This window comes from Oncorhynchus tshawytscha, unplaced genomic scaffold, assembly GCF_018296145.1.
Source record: "Oncorhynchus tshawytscha isolate Ot180627B unplaced genomic scaffold, Otsh_v2.0 Un_scaffold_4328_pilon_pilon, whole genome shotgun sequence".
In the NCBI taxonomy this organism is placed as follows: Eukaryota; Metazoa; Chordata; class Actinopteri; order Salmoniformes; family Salmonidae; genus Oncorhynchus; species Oncorhynchus tshawytscha.
In genome coordinates, this window is record NW_024609201.1 from 15,919 (window position 1) to 35,385 (window position 19,467).

Here is a 19,467-nt window from a genome sequence, read left to right on the forward strand (position 1 = left end):
CTCTGGAGGAGCAGCGTCAGTGATCTCCTTTTATAGCGTCTCTAGAGGAGCAGCGTCAGTGATCTCCTTTTATAGTGTCTCTAGAGGAGCAGCGTCAGTGATCTCCTTTTATAGTGTCTCCCTGGAGGAGCAGCGTCAGTGATCTCCTTTTATAGTGTCTCTGGAGGAGCAGCGTCAGTGATCTCCTTTTATAGTGTCTCTGGAGGAGCAGCGTCAGTGATCTCCTTTTATAGTGTCTCTAGAGGAGCAGCGTCAGTGATCTCCTTTTATAGTGTCTCTAGAGGAGCAGCATCAGTGATCTCCTTTTATAGTGTCTCTGGAGGAGCAGTGTCAATGATTTCCTTTTATAGTGTCTCTAGAGGAGCAGCGTCAGTGATCTCCTTTTATAGTGTCTCCCTGGAGGAGCAGCATCAGTGATCTCCTTTTATAGTGTCTCTAGAGGAGCAGTGTCAATGATCTCCTTTTTTAGTGTCTCTAGAGGAGCAGCGTCAGTGATCTCCTTTTATAGTGTCTCTGGAGGAGCAGCGTCAGTGATCTCCTTTTATAGTGTCTCTAGAGGAGCAGCATCAGTGATCTCCTTTTATAGTGTCTCTAGAGGAGCAGCATCAGTGATCTCCTTTTCTAGTGTCTCCCTGGAGGAGCAGTGTCAGTGATCTCCTTTTATAGTGTCTCCCTGGAGGAGCAGCGTCAGTGATCTCCTTTTATAGTGTCTCTCTGGAGGAGCAGCGTCAGTGATCTCCTTTTATAGTGTCTCTAGAGGAGCAGCGTCAGTGATCTCCTTTTATAGTGTCTCTAGAGGAGCAGCGTCAGTGATCTCCTTTTATAGTGTCTCTAGAGGAGCAGCGTCAGTGATCTCCTTTTATAGTGTCTCTAGAGGAGCAGCGTCAGTGATCTCCTTTTATAGTGTCTCTAGAGGAGCAGCGTCAGTGATCTCCTTTTATAGTGTGTCTCTAGAGGAGCAGCGTCAGTGATCTCCTTTTATAGCGTCTCTAGAGGAGCAGCGTCAGTGATCTCCTTTTATAGTGTCTCTAGAGGAGCAGTGTCAGTGATCTCCTTTTATAGTGTCTCTAGAGGAGCAGCGTCAGTGATCTCCTTTTATAGTGTCTCCCTGGAGGAGCAGCGTCAGTGATCTCCTTTTATAGTGTCTCCCTGGAGGAGCAGCGTCAGTGATCTCCTTTTCTAGTGTCTCTGGAGGAGCAGCGTCAGTGATCTCCTTTTATAGTGTCTCTAGAGGAGCAGCATCAGTGATCTCCTTTTATAGTGTCTCTAGAGGAGCATCTCCTCTCCTGCCCAGCGTTGCTACCTGTCTCCCTCTCCTCTCCTTCCCAGGGCTGCTACCTGTCTCCCTCTCCTCTCCTGCCCAGCGTTGCTACCTGTCTCCCTCTCCTCTCCTTCCCAGGGCTGCTACCTATCTCTCTCTCCTCTCCTCTCCTGCCCAACGTTGCTGTCTCCCTCTCCTCCCCTGCCCAGGGCTGCTACCTGTCACCATCAGGATTAGCATCACACATTCTCAGCTGTTGACTGCTACCCCAGAGAGACCTCAGACACTGTACCTCCTCTTCTGTCCCTGGCAGGACAATGTCTGCTCTGCTCCTCTGCTCTCCTCAGAACTCTGCACAGTGTGTTCTTTTCCTCTGAACTCTGCACAGTGTGTTCTTTTCCTCAGAACTCTGCACAGTGTGTTCTTTTCCTCAGAACTCTGCACAGTGTGTTCTTTTCCTCAGAACTCTGCACAGTGTGTTCTTTTCCTCAGAACTCTGCACAGTGTGTTCTTTTCCTCAGAACTCTGCACAGTGTGTTCTTTTCCTCAGAACTCTGCACAGTGTGTTCTTTTCCTCAGAACTCTGCACAGTGTGTTCTTTTCCTCAGAACTCTCTTTTGCACAGAACTCTGCACAGTGTGTTCTTTTCCTCAGAACTCTGCACAGTGTGTTCTTTTCCTCAGAACTCTGCACAGTGTGTTCTTTTCCTCAGAACTCTGCACAGTGTGTTTTTCTCTCAGAACTCTGCACAGTGTGTTCTTTTCCTCAGAACTCTGCACAGTGTGTTCTTTTCCTCAGAACTCTGCACAGTGTGTTCTTTTCCTCAGAACTCTGCACAGTGTGTTCTTTTCCTCAGAACTCTGCACAGTGTGTTCTTTTCCTCAGAACTCTGCACAGTGTGTTCTTTTCCTCAGAACTCTGCACAGTGTGTTCTTTTCCTCAGAACTCTGCACAGTGTGTTCTTTTCCTCTGAACTCTGCACAGTCAGTATTGAGGGACAGTTGAACAGAGCAAAGTACAGAGAGAACCTTGATGAAAACGTGATGCAGAGCACTCAGGACCTCAGACTGGGGCAAATGTTCACCTTCCAAGGCCTCCCGGGTGGCGCAGTGGTTAAGGGCGCTGTACTGCAGCACCAGCTGTGCCACCAGAGAATCTGGGTTCACGCTCAGGCTCTGTCGCAACCGGCCGCGACCGGGAGGTCCGTGGGGCGACGCACAATTGGCCTAGCGTCGTCCGGGTTAGGGAGGGTTTGGCCGGTAGGGATATCCTTGTCTCATCGCGCACCAGTGACCCCTGTGGTGGGCTGGGCGTACGGGCGCACCAGGTGCACAGTGTTTCCTCTGACAAATTGGTGCGGCTGGCTTCTGGATTGGATGCGCTCTGTGTTAAGAAGCATTGCGGCTTGGTTGGGTTGTGTTTCGGAGGACACATGACCTTCGATGATAGTAGCTACTAACATTTGGATACCACGAAATTTGGGGGGGAGAAAAAGGGGTTAAAAAAAATTCACCTTCCAACAGGACAACGACCCTAAGCACACGGCCAAGATAACGCAGGAGGGGCTTGTCTCTGAATGTCCTTGAGTGGCCCAGCCAGAGCCCAGACTTGAAACCGATTGAACCCAATCGATCACAGATAGCTGTGCAGCGACACTCTCCATCCAAACTGACAAAGCTTGAGCAGATCTGCAGAGAAGAAGGGGAGTAATTGCAGAGAGAGAAGGGGAGTAATTGCAGAGAGAGAAGAAGGGGAGTAATTGCAGAGAGAGAAGGGGAGTAATTGCAGAGAGAGAAGAAGGGGAGTAATTGCAGAGAGAGAAGGGGAGTAATTGCAGAGAGAAGAAGGGAGTAATTGCAGAGAGAGAAGGGGAGTAATTGCAGAGAGAGAAAGGGAGTAATTGCAGAGAGAGAAGGGGAGTAATTGCAGAGAGAGAAAAGGGAGTAATTGCAGAGAGAGAAGCAGAGAGAGAAGAAGGAGTAATTGCAGAGAGAGAAAGGGAGTAATTGCAGAGAGAGAAGGGGAGTAATTGCAGAGAGAGAAGGGGAGTAATTGCAGAGAGAGAAAGGGAGTAATTGCAGAGAGAGAAGGGGAGTAATTGCAGAGAGAAGAAGGGGAGTAATTGCAGAGAGAAGAAGGGGAGTAATTGCAGAGAGAGAAAGGGAGTAATTGCAGAGAGAAGAAGGGGAGTAATTGCAGAGAGAGAAGGGGAGTAATTGCAGAGAGAGAAGAAGGGGAGTAATTGCAGAGAGAGAAGGGGAGTAATTGCAGAGAGAGAAGGGGAGTAATTGCAGAGAGAGAAGGGGAGTAATTGCAGAGATAAGAAGGGGAGTATTTGCAGCCAAAGGTGCTTCAACAAAGTACTGAGTGAAGGGTCTGAATACTTATGTCAATGTGATATTCCGGTTTTTATTTTTAATAATTATTTGGGTTTGCCCGTACATTGTACTAACTGTCACACCTGTGTGTGCCTGTCCAATCAGCATTAATAATAGGTTGCTAGGGTGATCTCGCAGGCTAACAAACAGAATTCTGTCCTGGCAGATCTCTCATCAACAGCTTGAGGGGGAATGTGGACTGTGGTGTTCAGAAACAATGTTGTCACAGCACCTTTTTTTATTTTCATTGTATTTATTTTACCTTTATTTTACTAGGCAAGTCAGTTAATAAGAATAAATTCTTATTTTCAATGACGGTGGCTTAACTGCCTTGTTCAGGGGCAGAACGACAGATTTGTACCTTGTCAACTCGGGGGTTTGAACTTGCAATGCGTTACTAGTCCAACGCTCTAACCACTAGGCTACCCTGCCGCCCCACCTCTCTCCTCACCTCACCTAACCACTAGGCTACCCTGCCACCCCACCTCTCTCCTCACCTCACCTAACCACTAGGCTACCCTGCCGCCCCACCTCTCTCCTCACCTCACCTAACCACTAGGCTACCCTGCCACCCCACCTCTCTCCTCACCTCACTAACCACTAGGCTACCCTGCCGCCCCACCTCTCTCCTCACCTCACCTAACCACTAGGCTACCCTGTCACCCCACCTCTCTCCTCACCTCACCTAACCACTAGGCTACCCTGCCGCCCCACCTCTCTCCTCACCTCACCTAACCACTAGGCTACCCTGTCACCCCACCTCTCTCCTCACCTCACCTAACCACTAGGCTACCCTGCCGCCCCACCTCTCTCCTCACCTCACCTAACCACTAGGCTACCCTGTCACCCCACCTCTCTCCTCACCTCACCTAACCACTAGGCTACCCTGTCACCCCACCTCTCTCCTCACCTCACCTAACCACTAGGCTACCCTGTCACCCCACCTCTCACCTCACCTCACCTAAACACTAGGCTACCCTGTCACCCCACCTCTCTCCTCACCTCACCTAACCACTAGGCTACCCTGTCACCCCACCTCTCTCCTCACCTCACCTAACCACTAGGCTACCCTGTCACCCCACCTCTCTCCTCACCTCACCTAACCACTAGGCTACCCTGTCACCCCACCTCTCTCCTCACCTCACCTAACCACTAGGCTACCCTGCCGCCCCACCTCTCTCCTCACCTCACCTAACCACTAGGCTACCCTGCCGCCCCACCTCTCTCCTCACCTCACCTAACCACTAGGCTACCCTGTCACCCCACCTCTCTCCTCACCTCACCTAACCACTAGGCTACCCTGCCGCCCCACCTCTCTCCTCACCTCACCTAACCACTAGGCTACCCTGTCACCCCACCTCTCTCCTCACCTCACCTAACCACTAGGCTACCCTGCCGCCCCACCTCTCTCCTCACCTCACCTAACCACTAGGCTACCCTGTCACCCCACCTCTCTCCTCACCTCACCTAACCACTAGGCTACCCTGTCACCCCACCTCTCTCCTCACCTCACCTAACCACTAGGCTACCCTGTCACCCCACCTCTCACCTCACCTCACCTAAACACTAGGCTACCCTGTCACCCCACCTCTCTCCTCACCTCACCTAACCACTAGGCTACCCTGTCACCCCACCTCTCTCCTCACCTCACCTAACCACTAGGCTACCCTGTCACCCCACCTCTCTCCTCACCTCACCTAACCACTAGGCTACCCTGTCACCCCACCTCTCTCCTCACCTCACCTAACCACTAGGCTACCCTGCCGCCCCACCTCTCTCCTCACCTCACCTAACCACTAGGCTACCCTGCCGCCCCACCTCTCTCCTCACCTCACCTAACCACTAGGCTACCCTGTCACCCCACCTCTCTCCTCACCTCACCTAACCACTAGGCTACCCTGTCACCCCACCTCTCTCCTCACCTCACCTAACCACTAGGCTACCCTGTCACCCCACCTCTCACCTCACCTCACCTAAACACTAGGCTACCCTGTCACCCCACCTCTCTCCTCACCTCACCTAACCACTAGGCTACCCTGCCGCCCCACCTCTCTCCTCACCTCACCTAAACACTAGGCTACCCTGTCACCCCACCTCTCTCCTCACCTCACCTAACCACTAGGCTACCCTGCCACCCCACCTCTCTCCTCACCTCACCTAACCACTAGGCTACCCTGCCACCCCACCTCTCTCCTCACCTCACCTAACCACTAGGCTACCCTGTCACCCCACCTCTCACCTCACCTCACCTAAACACTAGGCTACCCTGTCACCCCACCTCTCTCCTCACCTCACCTAACCACTAGGCTACCCTGTCACCCCACCTCTCTCCTCACCTCACCTAACCACTAGGCTACCCTGCCGCCCCACCTCTCTCCTCACCTCACCTAACCACTAGGCTACCCTGTCACCCCACCTCTCTCCTCACCTCACCTAACCACTAGGCTACCCTGCCGCCCCACCTCTCTCCTCACCTCACCTAACCACTAGGCTACCCTGTCACCCCACCTCTCTCCTCACCTCACCTAACCACTAGGCTACCCTGCCGCCCCACCTCTCTCCTCACCTCACCTAAACACTAGGCTACCCTGTCACCCCACCTCTCTCCTCACCTCACCTAACCACTAGGCTACCCTGCCACCCCACCTCTCTCCTCACCTCACCTAACCACTAGGCTACCCTGCCACCCCACCTCTCTCCTCACCTCACCTAACCACTAGGCTACCCTGCCGCCCCACCTCTCTCCTCACCTCACCTAACCACTAGGCTACCCTGCCACCCCACCTCTCTCCTCACCTCACCTAAACACTAGGCTACCCTGTCACCCCACCTCTCTCCTCATCTCACCTAACCACTAGGCTACCCTGCCGCCCCACCTCTCTCCTCACCTCACCTAACCACTAGGCTACCCTGCCGCCCCACCTCTCTCCTCACCTCACCTAACCACTAGGCTACCCTGCCACCCCACCTCTCTCCTCACCTCACCTAACCACTAGGCTACCCTGCCACCCCACCTCTCTCCTCACCTCACCTAAACACTAGGCTACCCTGTCACCCCACCTCTCTCCTCACCTCACCTAACCACTAGGCTACCCTGCCGCCCCACCTCTCTCCTCACCTCACCTAACCACTAGGCTACCCTGTCACCCCACCTCTCTCCTCACCTCACCTAACCACTAGGCTACCCTGTCACCCCACCTCTCTCCTCACCTCACCTAACCACTAGGCTACCCTGTCACCCCACCTCTCTCCTCACCTCACCTAACCACTAGGCTACCCTGCCACCCCACCTCTCTCCTCACCTCACCTAACCACTAGGCTACCCTGCCACCCCACCTCTCTCCTCACCTCACCTAACCACTAGGCTACCCTGCCACCCCACCTCTCTCCTCACCTCACCTAACCACTAGGCTACCCTGCCACCCCACCTATCTCCTCACCTCACCTAACCACTAGGCTACCCTGCAACCCCACCTCTCTCCTCACCTCACCTCACCTAAGGAGTACCAGCAGCTGCAGATTTTGTATCACTGATCTTCAAACAATATGGCATAATGTCATAGTGGAATTTATTATTTTATTTTCTATAAATTTATTTTAAAAATTAAGCTGAAATGTCTTGCGTCAATAGGTAATCAACCCCTTCGTTATACCAAGCCTAAATAAGTTCAAATCAAATCAAATCAAATGTTATTTGTCACATACACATGGTTAGCAGATGTTAATGCGAGTGTAGCGAAATGCTTGTGCTTCTAGTTCCGACAATGCAGTAATAAAAAGCAAGTAATCTCACTAACAATTCCAAAACTACTACCTTATAGATGAGTATGTAAACAAAGTGGCATAGTTAAAGTGGCTAGTGATACATGTATTACATAAGGATGCAGTCGATGATATAGAGTACAGTATATACGTATGCATATGAGATTAATAATGTAGGGTAAGTAACATTATATTAGGTAGCATTGTTTAAAGTGGCTAGTGATATATTTTACATCATTTCCCATTATTAAAGTGGCTGGAGTTGAGTGTCAGTGTGTTGGCAGCAGCCACTCAATGTTAGTGGTGGCTGTTTAACAGTCTGATGGCCTTGAGATAGAAGCTGTTTTTCAGTCTCTTGGTCCCAGCTTTGATGCACCTGTACTGACCTCGCCTCCTGGATGATAGCGGGGTGAACAGGCAGTGGCTCGGGTGGTTGATGTCCTTGATGATCTTTATGGCCTTCCTGTAACATCGGGTGGTGTAGGTATCCTGGAGGGCAGGTAGTTTGCCCCCGGTGATGCGTTGTGCAGACCTCACTACCCTCTGGAGCCTTACAGTTGTGGGCGGAGCAGTTGCCGTACCAGGCGGTGATACAGCCCGACAGGATCCTCTCGATTGTGCATCTGTAGAAGTTTGTCAGTGCTTTTGGTGACAAGACAAATTTCTTCAGCCTCCTGAGGTTGAAGAGGCGCTGCTGGGCCTTCTTCACGATGCTGTCTGTGTGGGTGGACCAATTCAGTTTGTCTGTGATGTGTATGCCGAGGAACTTAAAACGTACTACCCTCTCCACTACTGTTCCATCAATGTGGATAGGGGGGTGTTCCCTCTGCTGTTTCCTGAAGTCCACAATCAGTCCACTTTGTTTTGTTGACGTTGAGTGTGAGGTTATTTTCCTCACACCACACTCCAAGGGCCCTCACTTCCTCCCTGTAGGCCGTCTCGTCGTTATTGGTAATCAAGCCTACCACTGTTGTGTCGTCCGCAAACTTGATGATTGAGTTGGAGGCGTGCATGGCCACACAGTCATGGATGAACAGGGAGTACAGGAGAGGGCTCAGAACGCACCCTTGTGGGGCCCCAGTGTTGAGGATCAGCGGGGTGGTAATGTTGTTGCCTACCCTCACCACCTGGGGGCGGCCCGTCAGGAAGTCCAGTACCCAGTTGCACAGGGCGGGGTCGAGACCCAGGGTCTCGAGCTTGATGACGAGCTTGGAGGGCACTATGGTGTTAAATGCCGAGCTGTAGTCGATGAACAGCATTCTCACATAGGTATTCCTCTTGTCCAGATGGGTTAGGGCAGTGTGCAGTGTGGTTGAGATTGCATCGTCTGTGGACCTATTTGGGCGGTAAGCAAATTGGAGTCGGTCTAGGGTGTCAGGTAGGGTGGAGGTGATATGGTCCTTGACTAGTCTCTCAAAGCACTTCATGATGACGGATGTGAGTGCTACGGGGCGGTAGTCGTTTAGCTCAGTTACCTTAGCTTTCTTGGGAACAGGAACAATGTTGGCCCTCTTGAAGCATGTGGGAACAACAGACTGGGATAGGGATTGATTGAATATGTCCGTAAACACACCAGCCAGCTGGTCTGCGCATGCTCTGAGGGCGCAGCTGAGGATGCCGTCTGGGCCTGCAGCCTTGCGAGGGTTAACACGTTTAAATGTCTTACTCACTTCGGCTGCAGTGAAGGAGAGTCCGCATGTTTTCGTTGCAGGCCGTGTCAGTGGCACTGTATTATCCTCAAAGCGGGCAAAAAAGTTATTTAGTCTGCCTGGGAGCAAGACATCCTGGTCCGGGACTGGGCTGGTTTTCTTTTTGTAATCCGTGATTGACTGTAGACCCTGCCACATATCGTTCCCATAGCAATAATTGTTGCTATGGGAATGACATCTTCAACGCTCACCGAATCAGCGTATTCGTCAATGTTGTTGTCTGACGCAATACGAAACATCTCCCAGTCCACGTGATGGAAGCAGTCTTGGAGTGTGGAATCAGCTTGGTCGGACCAGCGTTTAACAGACCTCAGCGCGGGAGCTTCTTGTTTTAGTTTCTGTCTGTAGGCAGTTCAGAGGTAATAATGTGCCTAACAAGTCACATAATAAGTTACATGGATTCACTCTGTGTGCAGTAATAGTGTTTAACATGATTTTTTGTAATGACTACCTCATCTCTGTACCCCACACATGCAATTATCTCTAAGGTCCCTCAGTCGAGCAGTGAATTTCAAATACAGATTGAACCCCAAAGACCAGGCGGGTTTTCCAATGCCTCGCAAAGAAGGGCACCTATTGGTAGATGAATATCTCTTTGAAAGTGGAGAAGTAATTAATTACACTTTTGATGGTGTATCAATACACCCAGTCACTACAAGGTTAGAGGCGTCCTTCCTAACTCAGTTGCCGGAGAGGAAGGAAACCGCTCAGGGATTTCACCATGAGGTCAATGGTGACTTTAAAACAGTTTAATGACTGTGATAGAAAACTGAGGATGCATCAACAACATTGTAAAAAGAAACAGAACAGAGTTCAGCACAGGAAAAATCCTAGAGGACAACCTGGTTCAGTCTGATTTCTAACGGACACTGGGAGACACATTCACCTTTCAGCAGGACAATAACCTAAAACACCAGGCCAAATATACACTGGAGTTACTTACCAAGATGACAGTGAATGTTCCTGATTGGCCTAGCTACAGTTTTGACTTAAAAATTGGCTTAAAAATCTATGGCAAGACTTGAAAATGCCTGTCTAGCAATGATCAACAACCAACTTGACAGAGTTGACAATATTGTACAATCCAGGTTTGCAAAGCTCTCAGAGCCTTACCCAGCAGGAGTCACAGCTGTTACCTCAGAGCCTTACCCAGCAGGAGTCACAGCTGTTACCTCAGAGCCTTACACAGAAGGAGTCACAGCTGTTACCTCAGAGCCTTACACAGAAGGAGTCACAGCTGTTACCTCAGAGCCTTACACAGAAGGAGTCACAGCTGTTACCTCAGAGCCTTACCCAGAAGGAGTCACAGCTGTAATCACTGCCGAAGATGATTAACATGTATTGACTCAGGGGGTTGAATACTTATCTAATCAAAATATATTAGTGTTTTAAAAAAAAGTTCTTCCACTGACATTAAAGAGTATTTTGGATAAAATTGTTGACAAAATACGCCTATTAAATCCCTTTTAATCCCACTTTGTAAGAGACTACTCAATGTGGAAAACGTCAAGGGGCCGTGAATACTGTCTGAAGGCACTGTAGCTGTACTGTTAAATGTATGCAGTGATGACATTCCCCCCTCAGAGTTTCAAAACGGAAAGTTCAAGGTCAAAGAGCGGCTCGTTAAATTGCATTTGCGCTCCGATTGGCCCGATGTCTACTGCTCTTGTTCAATTCATAATTGCTGATGTGTCTTCTCAGACTGGAGAAGACTGGTACAGTTGGACAGATAAAGGCTGATCCCCACCCGATTCCCTACATAGTCCCTACGGGGCCCTGGTCAAAAATAATGTAACATATAGGGAATAGGGTGCTATTTCGGACTCTCTCTTTCTCTCTCTGTTTCTCTCTGTCTCAATTCAATTCAATTCAATTCAAGGGCTTTATTGGCATGGGAAACATGTGTTAACATTGCCAAAGCAAGTGAGGTAGATAATATATAAAGTGAATATATAAAGTGAAAAACAATAAAAATTAACAGTAAACATTACACACACGTCTCTCTCTTTACAGCCAGGATCACACAGGGAATTCTCTCTGTCTCTCTCTGTCTCTCTTTGTCTCTCTCTGTCTCTCTCTCTGTCTCTCTCTCTGTCAGGACTCTCTCTGTCTCTCACAGTCAGGATCACACAAGGGACTCTCTCTGTCTCTCTCTGTCTCTCTCTGTCTCTCTCTGTCTCTCTCTGTCTCTCTCTGTCTCTCTCTACAGTCAGGATCACACAGGGAATTCTCTCTCTGTCTCTCTGTCTGTCTCTCTTTACAGCCAGGATCACACAGGGAATTCTCTCTGTCTCTCTTTACAGCCAGGATCACACAGGGAATTCTCTCTGTCTCTCTTTACAGTCAGGATCACACAGGGAATTCTCTCTGTCTCTCTCTGTCTCTCTCTACAGTCAGGATCACACAGGGAATTCTCTGTCTCTCTCTGTCTCTCTCTACAGTCAGGATCACACAAGGGACTCTCTCTGTCTCTCTCTGTCTCTCTTTACAGCCAGGATCACACCGGGGACTCTCTGTCTCTCTCTACAGTCAGGATCACACAGGGGACTCTCTCTGTCTCTCTCTACAGCCAGGATCACACAGGGGACTCTCTCTGTCTCTCTCTACAGTCAGGATCACACAGGGAATTCTCTCTGTCTCTCTCTGTCTCTCTTTACAGTCAGGATCACACAGGGGAATATCTCTGTCTCTCTCTACAGTCAGGATCACACCGGGGACTCTCTCTGTCTCTCTCTACAGTCAGGATCACACCGGGGACTCTCTCTGTCTCTCTCTACAGTCAGGATCACACCGGGGACTCTCTCTGTCTCTCTCTACAGTCAGGATCACACCGGGGACTCTCTCTGTCTCTCTCTACAGTCAGGATCACACCGGGGACTCTCTCTGTCTCTCTCTGTCTCTCTCTACAGTCAGGATCACATCGGGGAGTCTCTGTCTCTCTCTACAGTCAGTATCACACCGGGGACTCTCTCTGTCTCTCTCTACAGTCAGGATAACACAGGGAATTCTCTCTGTCTCTCTCTGTCTCTCTCTACAGTCAGGATCACACAGGGAATTCTCTGTCTCTCTCTGTCTCTCTCTACAGTCAGGATCACACAGGGAATTCTCTCTGTCTCTCTCTGTCTCTCTTTACAGCCAGGATCACACAGGGGACTCTCTCTGTCTCTCTCTACAGTCAGGATCACACAGGGAATTCTCTCTGTCTCTCTCTGTCTCTCTTTACAGCCAGGATCACACAGGGGACTCTCTCTGTTTCTCTCTATTTCTCTCTACAGTCAGGATCACACCGGGACTCTCTGTCTCTCTCTACAGTCAGGATCACACTGGGGACTCTCTCTGTTTCTCTCTACAGTCAGGATCACACCGGGACTCTCTGTCTCTCTCTACAGTCAGGATCACACCGGGGACTCTCTCTGTCTCTCTCTACAGTCAGGATCACATCGGGGAGTCTCTGTCTCTCTCTACAGTCAGTATCACACCGGGGACTCTCTCTGTCTCTCTCTACAGTCAGGATAACACAGGGGACTCTCTCTGTCTCTCTCTACAGTCAGGATCACACCGGGGACTCTCTCTGTCTCTCTCTACAGTCAGGATCACACCGGGGACTCTCTCTGTCTCTCTCTACAGTCAGGATCACACCGGGGAATATCTCTGTCTCTCTCTACAGTCAGGATCACACCGGGGACTCTCTCTGTCTCTCTCTACAGTCAGGATCACACCGGGGACTCTCTCTGTCTCTCTCTACAGTCAGGATAACACAGGGGAATCTCTCTGTCTCTCTCTGTATCTCTCTGTTTCTCTCTGTCTGTCACTACAGTCAGGATCACACTGGGGAATCTACATTTCTCTCTACTCTGTCACCAGTTATCTGAATAATGAGAGAGTTACCTCTAAAGGGTCATATCTACATCCTCCACTACTACACCCTCTACAACCCTCAAATTCCAATCTGCAGTCCCCTGGACCTCATAGGGGGAGATTTGAGTTCTCCTGCAGTACTCTGGACCTCATAGGAAGAGATTTGAGTTCCCCTGCAGTACTCTGGACCTCATAGGAAGAGATTTGAGTTCCCCTGCAGTACTCTGGACCTCATAGGAAGAGATTTGAGTACCTCTGCAGTACTCTGGACCTCATAGGAAGAAATTTGAGTACCACTGCAGTACTCTGGAACTCATAAGAAGAGATTTGAGTACCACTGCAGTACTCTGGACCTCATAGGAAGAGATTTGAGTACCACTGCAGTACTCTGGACCTCATAGGAAGAGATTTGAGTACCACTGCAGTACTCTGGACCTCATAGGAAGAGATTTGAGTACCACTGCAGTACTCTGGACCTCATAGGAAGAGATTTGAGTACCACTGCAGTACTCTGGACCTCATAGGAAGAGATTTGAGTACCACTGCAGTACTCTGGACCTCATAGGAAGAGATTTGAGTACCACTGCAGTACTCTGGACCTCATAGTGAAGATTTTTAGTATGACTGCTTGATCCACACCTTGACCTCCATGTTAGATTTAACACTCATCGAATAGTGAAACCTTTTTGTAGTGACCATAGCAACTGGAGGAAGCTTGTGGTCAACTGTTCTGTTCTGCAGCCAAATTATGATGAGGATGATGAGGATGATGATGAGGATGAGGATAATGATGATACTGATGATGAGGATGAGTCATTGTTACAGCTCAGGTGATTGGCTGGTTTACTGGAGCCAGTCATTGTTACAGCTCAGGTGATTGGCTAGTTTACTGGAGCCAGTCATTGTTACAGCTCAGGTGATTGGCTGGTTTATTGGAGCCAGTCATTGTTACAGCTCAGGTGATTGGCTGGTTTACTGGAGCCAGTCATTGTTACAACTCAGGTGATTGGCTGGTTTACTGGAGCCAGTCATTGTTACAACTCGGGTGATTGGCTGGTTAACTGGAGCCAGTCATTGTTACAGCTCAGGTGATTGGCTGGTTTACTGGAGCCAGTCATTGTTACAGCCCAGGTGATTGGCTGGTTTACTGGAGCCAGTCATTGTTACAGCTCAGGTGATTGGCTGGTTTACTGGAGCCAGTCATTGTTACAGCTCATGTGATTGGCTGGTTTACTGGAGCCAGGATAGAGGTAAGGTGTGTTGGTTTTGTATTTATCAGTCCACCATTTTGTTCTGCAATTGCAGGTCAAAGTTGGAGTCGTTCGGTGAGGAGTGCAAATTTTATACATGTTGTTTAATAGCAGGGCCTTTTCTATGGGCTGACCCTGTATAATAGCAGGGCCTTTTCTATGGGCTGACCCTAGCAGGGCTCATGTGATTGGCTGGTTTACTGGGCAGGATAGAGGTAAGGTGTGTTGGTTTTGTATTTATGGGCAATTGCAGGTCTGACCCTGTTTAATAGCAGGGCCTTTTTTATGGGCTGACCCTGTTTAATAGCAGGGCCTTTTCTATGGGCTGACCCTGTATAATAGCAGGGCCTTTTCTATGGGCTGACCCTGTTTAATAGCAGGGCCTTTTCTATGGGCTGACCCTGTTTAATAGCAGGGCCTTTTCTATGGTGTCACGCCCTGGTCAAAGTATTTTGTGTTTATCTTTATGTATTTGGTCAGGCCAGGGTGTGGCATGGGGTTTTTGTAATTGTGGTGTGTTTGTCTTGGGGTTTTGGTGGTGGTATTGGGATTGTAGCTTAGTGGGTTGTCTAGCAAGGTCTATGGCTGTCTGGAGTGGTTCTCAATCAGAGGCAGGTGCTTATCGTTGTCTCTGATTGGGAACCATATTTAGGCAGCCATATTCTTTGAGTTTGTCGTGGGTGATTGTCCTTAGTGTCTTACTTGTACTCTCTGTTAGTTTGCACTAGATAGGCTGTTTTCGGTTTTCATTACGTTTATTGTTTTTGTAGTGTTTAGTGTTTAGTCGTGTTTACGTTTTGTTTAATAAATATGGATCGCAATCGACACGCTGCAGTTTGGTCCGACTCTCCTTCATCACCACTAGAAAACCGTTACAGAATCACCCACCACCAACGGACCAAGCGGCGTGTCAACAGGCAGGAGAAGCCGAAAAAGGAGATGCTAAATAAGGATTTCTGGACATGGGAGGAAATCCTCGACGGGAGAGGACCCTGGGCTAAACCAGGGAGTGTAGCCGCCCAAAGGAGCAACAGGAGAAGAGGCAACAGAGGCAGCAGCAGCAGGAGCAGCAGCAGCTACAGTGGGAGAGGTTGCACCACCTGGAGATATGGACATGGGAGGAGGAATTGGACGGTAAAGGACCCTGGAATGAGCCTGGAGATTATTGTCGCCCCAAAGCCGAGCTGGAGGCAGCTAAAGCAGAGAGGCGGCATTATGAGGAGCTAGCACGGCAGAGCGGATGGAAGCCCGAGAGTCAGCCCCAAAAATTTCTTGGGGGGGGGGCTCACAGGGAGTATGGCTATGCCAGGTAGGAGACCTGCGCAAACTCCCTGTGCTTACCGGGGGGCTGGAGAGACCGGGCAGGCACCGTGTTATGCTGTGGAGCGCACGGTGTCTCCAGTGCGGGTGCACAGCCCGGTTCGGTATATTCCAGCTCCTCGTATCGGCTGGGCTAGAGTGGGCATCGAGCCAGGTAAGGTTGGGCAGGCTCGGTGCTCAAGAGCTCCAGTGCGCCTGCACGGTCCGGTCTATCCAGTACCACCTCCACACCCCAGCCCTCCGGTAGCAGCTCCCCGCACCAGGCTTCCTGTGCGTGTCCTCGATCCAGTACCACCAGTTCCAGCACCACGCACCAGGCCTTCAGTGTGCCTCGCCTGTTCAGCGCAGCCAGAGCCTTCCTCCTCTACAGCGCTGCCGGAGTCTCCCGCCTATCTAGCGCTGTTAGAGCCTTCCTCATCTCCAGCGCTGCCGGAGTCTCCCGCCTGTTTAGCGCAGCCAGAGCCTTCCTCCTCTAAAGCGCTGCCGGAGCCTCCCGCCTGTTTAGCGCAGCCAGAACCTTTCTCCTCTCCTACGCTGCCGGAGTCTCCCGCCTGTTCAGCGCAGCCAGAGCTGCCAGTCTGCAAGGAGCAGCCAGAGCTGTCAGTCTGCATGGAGCAGCCAGAGCTGTCAGTCTGCATGGAGCTGTCAGTCTGCATGGAGCAGCCAGAGCTGCCAGTCTGCATGAAGCAGCCAGTCTGCATGGAGCAGCCAGAGCTGTCAGTCTGCATGGAGCAGCCAGAGCTGCCAGTCTGCATGGAGCAGCCAGAGCTGCCAGTCTGCATGGAGCAGCCAGAGCTGTCAGTCTGCATGGAGCAGTCAGAGCTGTCAGTCTGCATGGAGCAGCCAGAGCTGTCAGTCTACATGAAGCAGCCCGAGCTGCCAGTCTGCATGAAGCAGCCAGTCTACATGGAGCAGCCAGAGCTGTCAGTCCGCATGGAGCAGCCAGAGCTGTCAGTCTACATGAAGCAGCCCGAGCTGCCAGTCTGCATGAAGCAGCCAGTCTACATGGAGCAGCCAGAGATGTCAGTCTGCATGAAGCATCCAGAGCTGTCAGTCTGCATAGAGCAGCCAGTCTGCATGGAGCTGCCAGTCTGCATGGAGCTGCCAGTCTGCATGGAGCTGCCAGTCTGCAAGGAGCTGTCAGTCTGCACAGAGCTGTCAGTCTGCACGGAGCTGTCAGTCTGTAAGGAGCTGCCAGTCTGCAAGGAGCTGCCAGTCAGCACGGAGCCGCCAGAGCGGTCAGTCTGTAAGAAGCCGCCAGAGCTGTCAGCCTATATGGAGCAGCTAGTGCCGCCAGTCTGCCCAGCGCCGCCAGTGCCCCCAGTCTGCCCAGCGTCGCCAGTCTGCCCAGCGCCGTCAGTCTGCCCAGCATCGCCAGTCTGCCCAGCATCGCCAGTCTGCCCAGCATCGCCAGTCTGCCCAGCGTCGTCAGTCTGCCCAGCGTCGTCAGTCTGCCCAGCGTCGTCAGTCTGCCCAGCACCGCCAGTCTGCCCAGCGCCGCCAGTCTGCCCAGCGCCGCCAGTCTGCCCAGCGCCGCCAGTCTGCCCAGCGCCGCCAGTCTGCCCAGCGTCGCCAGTCTGCCCAGCGTCGCCAGTCTGCCCAGCGTCGCCAGTCTGCCCAGCGCCGCCAGTCTGCCCAGCGCCGCCAGTCTGCCCAGCGCCGCCAGTCTGCCCAGCGCCGCCAGATCTGCCAGTCAGCCAGACTCTTCCAGATCTGCCAGTCAGCCAGACTCTTCCAGATCTGCCAGTCAGCCAGACTCTTCCAGATCTGCCAGACTCTTCCAGATCTGCCAGTCAGCCAGACTCTTCCAGATCTGCCAGTCAGCCAGACTCTTCCAGATCTGCCAGTCAGCCAGACTCTTCCAGATCTGCCAGTCAGCCAGACTCTTCCAGATCTGCCAGTCAACCAGACTCTTCCAGATCTGCCAGTCAGCCAGGATCTGCCAGTCAGCCAGGATCTGCCAGTCAGCCGGGATCTGCTGAAACCACCAGCCAGCCAGGAGCTGGTAGATCTATCTACCTGCCTGAGCTTCCTCTCACTCCTGAGCTTCCTCTCACTCCTGAGCTTCCTCTCACTCCTGAGCTTCCTCTCACTCCTGAGCTTCCTCTCACTCCTGAGCTTCCTCTCACTCCTGAGCTTCCTCTCACTCCTGAGCTTCCTCTCACTCCTGAGCTTTCTCTCACTCCCGAGCTTCCCCTCAGTCCCGAGCTGCCTCGGTCCCGAGCTGTCCTTCAGTCCCGATCTGCTCCTCAGTCCAGTGGGGTTCTGGGTGGGGACTACTAGGCCATGGTCGGCGGCGAGGGTGGACTATCCAGGGACGAAGGGAGAGGGGACTAAGACATTAAAGGAGTGGGGTCCACGTCCCGCGCCGGAGCCGCCACCATGGACAGACGCCCACCCGGACCCTCCCTATTGTTTTGAGGTGCGTTCGGGAGTCCGCACCTTAGGGGGTTCTGTCACGCCCTGGTCAAAGTATTTTGTGTTTATCTTTATGTATTTGGTCAGGCCAGGGTGTGGCATGGGGTTTTTGTAATTGTGGTGTGTTTGTCTTGGGGTTTTGGTGGTGGTATTGGGATTGTAGCTTAGTGGGTTGTCTAGCAAGGTCTATGGCTGTCTGGAGTGGTTCTCAATCAGAGGCAGGTGCTTATCGTTGTCTCTGATTGGGAACCATATTTAGGCAGCCATATTCTTTGAGTTTGTCGTGGGTGATTGTCCTTAGTGTCTTACTTGTACTCTCTGTTAGTTTGCACTAGATAGGCTGTTTTCGGTTTTCATTACGTTTATTGTTTTTGTAGTGTTTAGTGTTTAGTCGTGTTTACGTTTTGTTTAATAAATATGGATCGCAATCGACACGCTGCAGTTTGGTCCGACTCTCCTTCATCACCACTAGAAAACCGTTACATATGGGCTGACCCTGTTTAATAGCAAGGCCTTTTCTATGGGCTGACCCTGTTTAATAGCAGGGCCTTTTCTATGGGCTGACCCTGTTTAATAGCAGGGCCTTTTCTATGGGCTGACCCTGTTTAATAGCAGGGCCTTTTCTATGGGCTGACCCTGTTTAATAGCAGGGCCTTTTCTATGGGCTGACCCTGTTTAATAGCAGGGCCTTTCCTATGGGCTGACCCTGTTTAATAGCAGGGCCTTTTCTATGGGCTGACCCTGTTTAATAGCAGGGCCTTTTCTATGGGCTGACCCTGTTTAATAGCAGGGCCTTTTCTATGGGCTGACCCTGTTTAATAGCAGGGCCTTTTCTATGGGCTGACCCTGTTTAATAGCAGGGCCTTTCCTATGGGCTGACCCTGTTTAATAGCAGGGCCTTTTCTATGGGCTGACCCTGTTTAATAGCAGGGCCTTTTCTATGGGCTGACCCTGTTTAATAGCAGGGCCTTTTCTATGGGCTGACCCTGTTTAATAGCAGGGCCTTTTCTATGGGCTGACCCTGTTTAATAGCAGGGCCTTTTCTATGGGCTGACCCTGTTTAATAGCAGTGCCTTTCCTATGGGCAGACCCTGTTTAATAGCAGGGCCTTTTCTATGGGCTGACCCTGTTTAATAGCAGGGCCTTTCCTATGGGCTGACCCTGTTTAATAGCAGGGCCTTTCCTATGGGCTGACCCTGTTTAATAGCAGGGCCTTTTCTATGGGCTGACCCTGTTTAATAGCAGGGCCTTTCCTATGGGCTGACCCTGTTTAATAGCAGGGCCTTTCCTATGGGCTGACCCTGTTTAATAGCAGGGCCTTTTCTATGGGCTGACCCTGGGACCTTGGTCTGGGTGTTGTGTTGTTGTGTGTATTTTCATTAACACTGCATTATCTGACAGAAGGTGAATGGGTTGGAATCTGCATTATCTGACAGAAGGTACATAAGTTTGATTCTTTGTCAAGGTTTTTGTAGTTCATTCATTCTGGTTGTGCAGGTTTAGTGAACGTT